The sequence below is a fragment of the Euphorbia lathyris genome, chromosome 1 (assembly GCF_963576675.1).
Source record: "Euphorbia lathyris chromosome 1, ddEupLath1.1, whole genome shotgun sequence".
Lineage (NCBI taxonomy): Eukaryota > Viridiplantae > Streptophyta > Magnoliopsida > Malpighiales > Euphorbiaceae > Euphorbia > Euphorbia lathyris.
Window position 1 is genome coordinate 27,978,709 of NC_088910.1, and position 13,388 is coordinate 27,992,096.

Consider the following 13,388-nt stretch of genomic DNA (forward strand, 5'->3'; position numbering starts at 1 on the left):
GCATAATCAGTTTTAATTAACAATTAATCAAAACTTTATTTATCTTTAGAATTAATCAATCAATACTATTTGTCAATTAATCCTAACCATAAATATTTATTCAATCCTATTGAAAACTTCTATATTTTCATATATGAAATAACGGATTTAACGATGGCTCTGATACCACTGAAGGAAATTAAGGCTAAGGTATAGCAGCGGAAATATAAAAATTTTAGCCTACTTCCTTTTAACCATAGGATCCGTTAATCGTTATTTCATATAAAGAGGGATAAGAAGGAATACCTTTCGATGAACAATCTACCGTTGTTAAAGAAGCGCCCACAATTCTTCTCCGAGATTCCAAACACAAAGATTAATACGGTGAGGCTAAGATGAAATCAACCCTTATGAGATGCAACCAAAATAGATTGCCTCTGACAAACCAACACAAGATCAAAGAGAAAGAGGGATGAATAAGATTAATCAATCGATGGAATGCCGTATGAATTCTAGTTCACGAACTTGGGAATAGAATTCTTTTCTCTCACTAATATAGCAATTTCGAAAATCACATATAGGGGAGGGATTAGGCTTAGTCAAAATTCACTATAGGGGGGCATATATATTAGCTTGTATCTAAACCCTAGTTAGATAGGAATAGGTTACTTAATGGGAATTCCATTCGGAATAGGATTCCTAATTATTATCTTATAATATATCAAATACATTTAGGATAATAATAAATAACCTAATTGGATAATAATAGGAGTATATTAATCTAATTAAAACTCCTAATTAAATTATCTCTTAATTAATTTAATTCATAATCCTAATTTAATTAGGATTAATGGAATAAAATTAATTCCTTCCTAACATATATAAATTTCGGCCCCCTCCTAGTATTTGGGCCTTACTGAGCTTAATTGGGCTTCCATCTATTAATCATATCCATCTCTCTTTTGGTTCCAAGTCTTATATGTGATCCATTAGGTCCTTACTACTTCTGGCCGTATGCAACCTATTAAATTAATTTCTTCAAGAATTATATTTAATCCCTTGCATAACGGAATGATGTACAGAGTATGTTATTGGCAAGTCCGTAATCATTCCCCCAGAGTCCGTTAAGAAGACAGGTTGATTCTGTCGTTAACCCTTCCGTATTAGTTACGGTATAATACGATCCTTTATCAACTACATCCTTGAACTGAATCTTATGACTATGGGTAATGTCAAGTCACATATAGCGAGACGTTCGTTTTACTCGTTATTGGCCGAGTCAACTCAAAAAGATAGGTTAAGTGAAATCCGAATTTCTACTCTTAAGCTATCACCTTGCAAGGGTTTAGAGTCGAGTCTTCCACAAGCGATCCTTGGATGTATCTCCCATTAATCGGGAGTGATAAATGCTCAATCCAATGTATAACTACCCTGAAATTACTTCCTGTGACACCCAACCTTTGCAGTTCACACCCCAGAGTCATCTCTGTTAAGGATCGTGGGACCACAGGATCAAAGTCTCACATTCAGTAATTCAGGATGACCAATTAACATTCCTTTGAGTCTGAGGATTAGTTATACCTATTAATACCAATGAGATGAACAGTTGATAAGGATGAATCTACCCATCCTGTTATCTCAAGTCGGATCCCCAATCCTAATGAACAACGTTTCACCGGATCTATGTAACTGTCCAGATATCTATATATGTGAAGCTTGTGAGATCAGCTTTCTGTCGGACAGAAGACATTGTTACATACAAGTCTCAACTGTGATATATCAATCCTAAATATATCACTTGACTAGGGGTGGTTTTAAGTTTATTAGTTTATTATAAAGTTTTGTCTCACTTCATGCTTGTATGAACACTTTATAATCACTTTAAACAAACTTACGGATTTCCTTTTATTAGACTTTATTTAGTGCTTAAAAGGGATTGCCTTTATATAGTTATAAAACATATATCTCATTAAAACAAATGATATAAAGAACAATTCATTTACAATAAGTTTGTATCCTGCAACAATTGACTATAGGACACTAAACCCCAACAGCTCAGGACTTAACCACCTACAAATATGATGAGCTCATCGGCTCGCTGCTGACCCATGAAATATCAATGAAAAACTTCGAGGTGAAGGAAAAGTCTGAAGACAAGAAGCAGAAATCTCTTGTCATGAAAGCTAACTCCACTGATGGGAGCTCAACAGATGATGAAGAGATGGCTATGTTCACAAGGAAGATGAAAAGGCTGTTCAGAAAGAATGACAAATATTCTAAGAAGCCTTACAGAAAGTTTGATAAGTATAAAGCTGAGTCCAGCGACAGCAAATACAAGAAGGACAACTCAAAGCCCATTACATGCTTTGAATTTCATCAAACTGGCCATATCAAGTCAAGCTGCCCCACGTTGAGGAAAGAAAAAAAGAACGGCAAAAAGGCAATGGTGGCAACATGGAGCGACAATGATGAGTCTTCATCAACAGAAGCTGAGGCCACCGAGTCAGCGAAGATATGCTTCATGGCTGACGAACTTGCTGAGCCGTGCGTCTCTGAGCATGCTGACCCCTCTATTGCATCTGATGATGAGGAGCAATCAAATGAGGTAATATCACTTTCTCAGCTCAGAAACGAAATGGGTAATGCCCTGAGTGACCTCTATACACTTGTCAAAAAGTGTAATAAGAAAATTAGAGCACTCAGCAGGCGCTGTGACGAGGTTGAAGAGGTCAAGCTAAGTGACCTCAGATTCCTTCTTCAGGACAACTCAACTTTGCATGATAACATAGAGATCATACATAAGTCTATCTCTGAAGTCCAATCAGATTCAAAGAAACTGAGAAAGGACGTCACAAATATCCAGAACCAACTAAAGGTTCAAAACAAAAGAAATATTCCTCTGAACGCTCAGTACCGAAGTACTGGTCAGCAGAGATGGAATCCCCAGCGGAATGTCCAGTGTGACTTCTGTGGGAAGAAAGGACACACCACAAAGGTGTGCTGGCATGCTCAGCACTGGGGTGCTGACCAGTCAGTGAGAAATCCTAAACGGAAAGTCAGCTGTGACTTCTGTGGAAAGAATGGCCATACTGTCCAAGTATGTCGCCATAAAATAAAATATGATGCTTTACCTGTTGAACCTAATAAGCAAGGACCCAAAAAGAATTGGGTACCTAAAAGTAACTAGTTACAATGCAGGTAAGCCTGAGGTGTGCTGAGAAGTCAAAGATGTGGTATATTGACAGCGCATGCTCGAGGCACATGACTGGTGATGAAACTCAGTTCATCACGTTTGAGCGTAAACGAGGAGGAAGCGTAAGTTTTGCAGACAACAAAAAGGGTAAGATAGTAGGGTCAGGAACCATCGGAGGTAATCCTACTATTGAGTCAGTCTCCCTAGTCAGCGGACTCAAATATAACTTACTCAGCATAGCTCAGTGATAGGGGTCAAAAACCCCTATCTTTGGGTACGGTTTTAGGACGGTTTTTAGAGTTATTTGGTTAATAAGCGAGCAATTCTCGCATTTAAATGCTTTTGTGTGAGTTAGTTAGGAACTGAAAACATTCTATTTACTTTTCGTCGTTTAGGCTCGTTTTGTAATCAATTTAGGCAAATATGGCCGAAATAGCATGCGTATTAGAATTTCGTTATCTTTTGAAGCTAATTGGTCCGTCAAAAGTCGCATCAAACGAAGCGTTTGCTCAAAATAAGCGATTGACGGATCAATTTGGCTTTTTGGATTAATGTTTTCCGGAGTTTTTATGCATGTGCAGGTGTAAAGTCAGACGAAAAAGGTCGTGGAACTCATCGAGCTTGGATCGAGCGCGCTTCGGGCGAAAACGCTCGGCGAGCAGGGCCCCACGGGCCATTTCTGCTTGCCGAGCAGGCCTCTGGAGGCCTGCTCACCGAGCAGGCTATGCCTGCTCGCCGAGTAGGCCCCTGGTGGCCGAGCAGGGCGCTAGGCGCCTGCTCGCCGAGCAGGCCACCAGGCGCCTGGTCGGCGAGCAGGGGGCTGCTCGGCGCGAGCAGCCTTTCCTGCTCGGCGAGCAGCCCTGCGGGAATTGGTCAAAAAGACCAATTCCGCCCCCACGAAGCCACGTTCGGCCCCACGTCTTCCTACACCAACTAGGACACGAAAATAGGTCAAAACGAGGCCCGAGACGCGTCTATAAATAGGAATTTTCAATTGTAAATTAAATATCTTTTACTTTTGTAATTAGCTTAGCTTCCACCTTGAGAAATCCTCTCCACCTCCTCCATATCCTTCAAACCTCCATTGAAGATACCTTCGAAGCTCCGTTCACCGAGGATTACTCAAGCTCCATCCTTAAATCCTAGAAAGACGCCTGCATTGGTAGACAGGTTCCCTGAAAGGGATTTTTCTTCTTTTATATTCTATCTAGCCTCTGATACATGCTATGAATTCTAGGTTTATTGTAACTTCGTGACAATACATTCATTGATATATAATATAGTTTTTGTTCATTCAATTGTTTTGATGTTTTAATCTTTGTCTCACGCTTTGTCTGATTGGTTTAACTCATTCGATAATCCCAAAATTAGGTTGGCACATATTGCGAGCTGAATCTGACCTAGTCAGTGCCTATAGGATTGACGACCCTATAGAAGATTAAGCCCAAATTACCGAGCCTTAGAGCTAGTTTCGGCCTTAAAAGGGAATCACGAACTAGGGACTTTAGGAGGATAGGTCGGGTTAATCGCCTTGGACACAAGCGACTTAGTTTCAATTCAATTGCTTAACCATTCTATCATTGTTATCATCGTATTCCTTCATGTTGATTCAGTTAATTGCTTTGGTAAAAGATCAATTAGGGGTAGAGTAACTTAGTTAGGTGTAGAATAACTTAGATAATTTAGTTAGAATTAGATAACTTAGCTAGGATTAGTATAATTCAATCTAGGAGTAGATTAATTAAACAAACCAAACTCAAAACCCCCTAAGCCTAGATAACATCCGAGACCGAGTAGCTTGGTACTTGCAGAAATAAATCATGTGGACGATAACCTGGACTTAAACCAGAAATTTATTACTTGATAACGATGGGGTACACTTATCCTTTAGTGAGGATTCTCCGGAATCCGCATCAAGTTTTTGGCGCCGTTGCCGGGGATTTATTTCTTCTGCAATATCGAACCAAGGGTCGACTTGTTAGTTTAGGCATTCTTTGTGGATACTTTCCTTGTTAATATCATTTATACACTTGATATATATATACACTTGTTGATAATCATGATTCTTTCCATTATGTATCTATACCCTTTATACTTGTTTATATACACTTATTTGTATATACTCATTTATGATAACCATCCTTGTTTGTACTTGCGCTTGTGTGTATTCATTTGTACGAACATGTAGCTATCAACTTTACCTATACGTGTCTGTATATGTTTATCTATACCATTCTTATACTTGTACAAAACTGTATGATTTGTATGATTTCCTTTCAGCTTTCATTTATTTCTGTATTTATCTTTTCTCAGCGTATGCCTACGAGATCAGCGAAAATACCAGTTGTCCCTCTTAACCCTGAACTTGAACGTACTCTCCGCAGGAGCAAACAAATCGGAAAGCTGAAGCAAGATGAGATCATCGAGCCTATCAAGCCTCTCAAGATGACTGACAATGAACGGAACAATGAGCGACACCCTGAGAACACTAGACCAGAAACCGACACTCGTCTGATGAGTGAGATCTTGGCACCGCACCGACATCAGCATCTGTCAGGCAATGCTGCTCCAAACATTCAGGCAAATACATATGAAATCAAGTCTGGTATAATTCACTTGATCCAACAGACTGGACTGTTTGGAGGAGAAGCACATGAAAGCCCGAATGATCATCTGGATCACTTCCTAATGTGCGCAGACACTGCAAGGACCAACAGGGTCCCCCAAGATGCTGCTAGACTGAAACTTTTCCCATTCTCTCTGACGGGGCAAGCTTTGGAATGGCTGAGAACACTGGAGCCTGGTTCAATCACAACATGGGTAGGGTTGGAGAAGGAATTCTTGTCCTACTACTTCCCTCCCTCGAAGACAGCAATGCTCAGGGGTGAGATCACATCCTTCCACCAACCCGAGCATGAGGCGCTCCACACATCTTGGACTCGATTCAAGAAAATACTGCGCATGTGCCCTCATCATGACATACCTAAGCATCAGTTAGTAAGCGTCTTCTATCACGGACTGACACCCACCAACAGAGCCATTGTCGACTCCGCAGCGGGTGGAGATTTGTTTAGAAAGACAGCGGCAGAGGTATATGACATGATTAATGAGCTGACCAGAAAGAGTGTGCAGTGGCAAGAACAGAAGCTCACCGGCCCCACTAGGCAACGGGTATTTGCTGTGGAAGAACAGGAACAAAATCCAGCTGTTGCAGATTTGAGTAGGAAGATGGATGTACTGTTGGCTACGCTTAGCCGACCTCCTACCTGCGTGCACTGTGGCGGCGACCACAATGGAAAGGATTGTCAAGCAGGTAGCCCTTTCGCTGGAGATGGGGTGGAGATGGTCAATTACGTTGGGGGGCAGCCGAGATACAATCAGAACTACAACAACGGTAACCCCAACAACTACAACTCCTACAACAACAATGGCAACTACAGGAGGCCTCAGCACCCGAACCTCTCTTACGGGAATTCAAATCAGAATGTGCTTCGACCTCCTAACAGATTAGTTCAAGAGCATAGAGAGCAAGGGCTTGGCATGCCCCCATACCAACAACAAAATCAAGGGCCAGTGCAACACCCTAAGGAATCTGACGAAGTGATCACTCTTCTGAAGGAGATCTCAGCTAGGCTTGCCAACAACGAAGCCTTCTGCAAGGACTTGAGCAATCAGGTGGCTCAGATTAATAGGGACAGACAGGAAAGGCCACAGGGTTCTCTCCCGAGCACAACGGAGAAGAACCCAAAGATCCTGAGAAAGGATTGAGTAAGGGGGAGAAATCGGGTTCTCCTCGGTTTTAATCCAAAGTTTGAACAATTTGATTCTGCATTTTCTTTTCTTTTTATTTTGCTCTTATTTCCTTTTATTATTTTGGTTAATTGAATTTTGATCTCGTTTGTTTATTTATACTGTCAAACTTTGTTCCCCCGCACTCTATTAAAAAAAAAAAATTCGTCCAACCCGGGCGAGTTAGGCGCTGCCCAACTCACCGGGCTGGTCGGCCGAGTCAGCCGGCTCGGCCGACACGGGCTTTTCGGGATTTTTAAAATCCCGAACCAAAAAAAAGAGAGAAAAAAAGAAGAAAAAAAAGAGAATAAAAATAAAGAAAAGAGTAAGAAAAGAAAAAAAGGGGGGGGGGGGGTGACTCATCATCCCATTCCCCACCTTCTTCTTCCCTTCTCTCTTCTCTCTTTTTATCATATTCTTCCATTCTTCCCTTCTCCTTCCTCTTTTGCTTCTTCAAAACCTAACCCCCCAAATTCTTCATTCTAACCCGAATTCAAGATATAAGGTATGAATCTTTACCTATTTTTTATTTCTAACATGTTTATAGGCTTAGATTTTAGCTTAGGGTGATAATTTTTGAGGTTTGAGAAAAACCTAAGTTTTGGTTTTTTTCTCTTTTCTCAAATTAATGTCTTGTTTGCTTTTAAATTCTTGATTTCCTTGCAATTTATGTTAGCATAATGATTAATCTATAGTTTGGGTATGAATTCTATTCTCAATTTGTGAATATTTGGAGAAATTGCTCAATTTGGGCAAAATCCCCATTTTAGCTCAAAGTTCAACTATTCAAATTATAGTTAGAAACTTGTCAATAGAGTTGTGAATTGCATTCTTTTTTATGTTTTAGTCATTGGGTATCTTCAATTTTGCATGAATTTTGTGAATTTCGGGTAAAACACTTAGGGAGCAAATACTTATGGTTTAGTCCCTAAGTGCCTAAAGCTATGATTGTTGCCTATGAATGGTTTATTGGGGGTTTATGTTGAAACTTGTAAATATTTTCTAACTCTTCCATTTTTTGGTCTATTCCTCAGGAAATATGGGTCGGAAAGGAAAAGCTAAGGTCGTCGTCGAGAACGAAGCCGAATCGGAGGTCGAGTTCGACGAGAGCCTCCAAGCTAAGTATGATCCACCCTTTGGTCTTATTGATGAACGTGAGGGACTTTTGTATGATAGGTTTTCCAAGCAAGACCTTGCTACACATGTAGTTGTCGATCAAACCTATTTATCGAGTCTAGGCTTAAAGAAGGATTTCAATGAAATCCTCAAATTCCACGGCTGGCATAGACTAGCCACAACACAGACTCCGGTTTATCACAATTTTACCATAGAATTCTTGACCACTTGGAAAAAGGAGCTACCCTTGGGCGGTGGGAAGCATTCCTTTAGGCTAAACGGTAAACCTTACTGCCTTGATGCCACCACACTAGCAGCCCTAATGGGAGTTTATAATCACCCAGAGGCGATCTCAGACTTTGAGAAGCCTATAACAAAAGATATAGCTTGGGAACAACTCACATGCATATCAGCCTTTAACTCCCAGACTGCTAGCCCAATCGCTCTCCTAGACCCACTTCTCAATCTCGTTCACAAGTTTGTGGCCCATAACTTGTTGGGCAAAAATGAGAGCAATAAAGTCTCAAAGACGGAATTGCTCATACTATGGTGTGTGGCCAACCACAAACGCGTGGACAATGTCAAGGCCATATTTGAAGGCTTCTCAAGCCAAACAAGTAGAAAACGTGGTTCCCTAGGTCTTGGGCACTTAGTTACCAACCTACTTGAGAGCCAATTCAAGAATTTAGATAATCCCGAAATTGCTATTTATCCTACTTTGCTCAACTCCAAGTTTTTGGAGAAATCTACTTTTCAAGAAGTCTTAAATAGGAACCCAACCGGAGGAGCAAACTCCAGCGGAGGAGGAAGAAAAAGAGCACGAGTTCCACAACAGCGAAAGGATGAAGAACCTGAGGAAGAAGAACCTGCGTCAGCAGGAGACCAAAGGGAACACCAAGCGTCGGGGACGGAGGCCCAGTTCCAAGCCATCAACACTATGATGGCAGAAATGCGAGATCTTAACCTACGGACCTTTAACACTGTTCAACAGATGGACCAACGGTTCACCAACTTTGAACAGAACATGGACCGAAGACTTTCGGGTCTTGAGTACGTAGCGGCAGACTACTGCGAGCGCTACAACATGCCTTGGCCATACCCCCCGGCCGATCAGTAAGTTGTCTTCTCCACCCTAACTTTTTACACTCGTACTTCATGATTTATGATGCAATGTTGGAACTTATTGCATATTTTTAGTGTGAGGAGGAGGGGTAGACAAACTTACAAAAATTGTATAAATTTTTAAATTTTTGTTGCGTCGTGTCTAGTTTAGGTTTGCGTTTTGGTGTTTTATTTTTGCTTTATTTAGGTTTTTGCATGTTTAGGACCTAAAACCGTGAACCTCCTTCGAATCTAAACTTCGTTATTTGTCCTTGAGGGCTGAGAACCGAATCTAAGATTGCATGACAACTAGTTTAGGTGTAGGACACAATCCTTGTATCTGTAAAAGCATGAGCTACAGTTTGCATTTAGACCCTACTTTTGAAGAAATGCTAAAATCATTACTTAGGTAGATAACTTAAGAATTGAAGGCATGTGATATTAAACTTGAGTTTGGGGAAAACTAGTAAACACAAAATTGAAACCCAAAGAATTGTGAGCTGAATTTGAGCCTAAGAGCGAACATCAAAAAGCTCTTTTTCTTGACATTTTTGTGTGAATGCTTTGACTTGTGGAAGATTACAGATTTTGCACCTAATACTGTGTTGAACCTACATGCAATGATTTGAGATGATAAACGATGAATCAGCCTCATTAGAATTAACCCTTTTCTTTACCTTGTTTTTTCTTTTTCATCCACTCTAGGAAGCCCTTTTGAGCCGACATTTTTGTAGTTTGTAGATTTTTCTTTCGTTCTAACCCGTTTTTGCGAACCACAATTTGGTTCGCCACTTAACCTTTGTTTTTGCAAAGCTCGAATTGAGCCTTTGTTTTCTTCTAGCGCTTTATCTTTGTTTATGGCATTACAGTAGCAAGCCAAAAGGCTAAGAAGTGAATGAGCATCACTATCCCAAAAAAAGAAAAAAAAAGGGGAAAAGAAAAACAGAAAAAGAAAAAGAAAAGAAAAGAGACGAACAAAAGGGAAGAACTCCATTCCCCAGTTCCTAAAAATCAAAAACGTCTCAAGAAAGCATCCCAAAAGAAAAAAAATAAGGGATGAATAAAAAGCTCAGTCACTTCATATTTGCTAAAGCCATTTTAACTCTGTTTTTGTAGCATTAGAACATTTAACCTTTGTTGTACCTTTAACCCTCTAACCACATTACAACCCCAATTAGAGGTTGTTTTTGATATCATCAGAGTCATATAGCATAGTAGAGGAAATCGAATGAACGTGCAAAATCAATGTAATCCTAAGCAAGAACATAAGCCGAGAGTAAACACCTTAGCCACCAAAAATTGTGTGAATGAGTGAACTACCTATGGTGAGGTGTTTTACTTAGCGATCCCCTCAAGCTCGTTTAATTGAACATGTGTCCTTTTTGCTTAAAACTATGACCTATTGTAATTGAAATGCGGCTTTTGGATATCGTGTCTCTACTTTGTATTTCCGAATGCATGTAATTACAGATGCTCGAAATTGTGTCAAGCACCTAGTCAAACTGGGAAGTTTTCTAGCTTGCTTGTGATGGCGGGTTTAGTTTTTAGTTTACTTGGGGACAAGTAAAGTTTTAAGTGCGAGGAGGTTTGATAGGGGTCAAAAACCCCTATCTTTGGGTACGGTTTTAGGACGGTTTTTAGAGTTATTTGGTTAATAAGCGAGCAATTCTCGCATTTAAATGCTTTTGTGTGAGTTAGTTAGGAACTGAAAACATTCTATTTACTTTTCGTCGTTTAGGCTCGTTTTGTAATCAATTTAGGCAAATACGGCCGAAATAGCATGCGTATTAGAATTCCGTTATCTTTTGAAGCTAATTGGTCCGTCAAAAGTCGCATCAACCGAAGCGTTTGCTCAAAATAAGCGATTGACGGATCAATTTGGCTTTTTGGACTAATGTTTTCCGGAGTTTTTATGCGTGTGCAGGTGTAAAGTCAGACGAAAAAGGTCGCGGAACTCATCGAGCTTTGATCGAGCGCGCTTCGGGCGAAAACGCTCGGCGAACAGGGCCCCACGGGCCATTTCTGCTCGCCGAGCAGGCCACCAGGCGCCTGCTCGGCGAGCAGGGGGCTGCTCGGCACGAGCAGGGGGCTGCTCGGCACGAGCAGGGGGCTGCTCGGCGCGAGCAGCCCTGCTCGCCGAGCAGCCTTTCCTGCTCGGCGAGCAGCCCTGCGGGAATTGGTCAAAAAGACCAATTCCGCCCCCACGAAGCCACGTTCGGCCCCACGTCTTCCTACACCAACTAGGACACGAAAATAGGTCAAAACGAGCCCCGAGACGCGTCTATAAATAGGAATTTTCAATTGTAAATTAAATATCTTTTACTTTTGTAATTAGCTTAGCTTCCACCTTGAGAAATCCTCTCCACCTCCTCCATATCCTTCAAACCTCCATTGAAGATACCTTCGAAGCTCCGTTCACCGAGGATTACTCAAGCTCCATCCTTAAATCCTAGAAAGACGCCTGCATTGGTAGACAGGTTCCCTGAAAGGGATTTTTCTTCTTTTATATTCTGTCTAGCCTCTGATACATGTTATGAATTCTAGGTTTATTGTAACTTCGTGACAATACATTCATCTTTGATATATAATATAGTTTTTGTTCATTCAATTGTTTTGATGTTTTAATCTTTGTCTCACGCTTTGTCTGATTGGTTTAACTCATTCGATAATCCCAAAATTAGGTTGGCACATATTGCGAGCTGAATCTGACCTAGTCAGTGCCTATAGGATTGACGACCCTATAGAAGATTAAGCCCAAATTACTGAGCCTTAGAGCTAGTTTCGGCCTTACAAGGGAATCACGAACTAGGGACTTTAGGAGGATAGGTCGGGTTAATCGCCTTGGACACAAGCGACTTAGTTTCAATTCAATTGCTTAACCATTCTATCATTGTTATCATCGTATTCCTTCATGTTCATTCAGTTAATTGCTTTGGTAAAAGATCAATTAGGGGTAGAGTAACTTAGTTAGGCGTAGAATAACTTAGATAATTTAGTTAGAATTAGATAACTTAGCTAGGATTAGTATAATTCAATCTAGGAGTAGATTAATTAAACAAACCAAACTCAAAGCCCCCTAAGCCTAGATAACATCCGAGACCGAGTAGCTTGGTACTTGCAGAAATAAATCCTGTGGACGATAACCTGGACTTAAAACAGAAATTTATTACTTGATAACGACGGGGTACACTTATCCCTTAGTGAGGATTCTCCGGAATCCGCATCACTCAACTATGTGACAATGGGAGAAAAGTTATATTTGATGCTACTGGATGTAAAATATACGAGGGAAAAACAAATGAGTTAATTTTAACTGCCCCTCGGATTGATAATGTCTTTATGATAGACTTAGAGAAAAAGTTTTCAAAAACTGTATGCTTAGTTTCAAAGGAAGAAAATTCCTGGCTATGGCACAGGAGACTTGGTCATGTAAGCATGGACCTCTTGGCCAAATTAGCAAGAAAGCAATTGGTTGAGGGACTGCCTGAACTTAGATTTGAAAAAGATCAATTATGCCACGCTTGCCAAGCTGGAAAACAAACCAAACAATCTTTTCATAGCAAAAACATTGTCTCAACTAAGCGTCCGTTAGAATTACTACACTTGGATCTCTTCGGTCCAGTCCAGCCGCTGAGTCTGGGTGGAAGAAGATTTTCCTTGGTCATTGTAGATGACTTCTCTCGGTACACTTGGGTCATCTTGCTGAGTAGCAAGGATGAGACCTTTGAGACATTTTCAAATTTGGTTAGAAAACTTGAAAATGACAGAGACCTAAAACTGGCTCACATCCGAAGTGATAATGGTGGAGAATTCAAAAATCAACAGTTTGTTGAATTCTGTGAAGCCAGCGACATTGACCATAACTTTTCTGCTCCTAGAACGCCTCAACAAAATGGGGTTGTTGAAAGGAAAAACAGAACACTGGTTGAAATAGCCAGGACAATGCTGAGTGAGCATAGGCTTCCAAAGTATTTTTGGGGAGAGGCTGTTAACATAGCGTGCTATATTCTTAATAGGGCTCTTGTTAGACCTATACTAAAGAAAACCCCCTACGAACTTTGGAAAGGACGAAAGCCCAACATTGGATACTTTCGTGCCTTTGGCTGTAAATGTTTTATTTTAAACACCAAAGATAGCCTAGCTAAGTTTGACTCAAAAGCTGATGAAGCTATCTTTTTAGGCTACTCAACAAACAGCAAAGCATACAGAG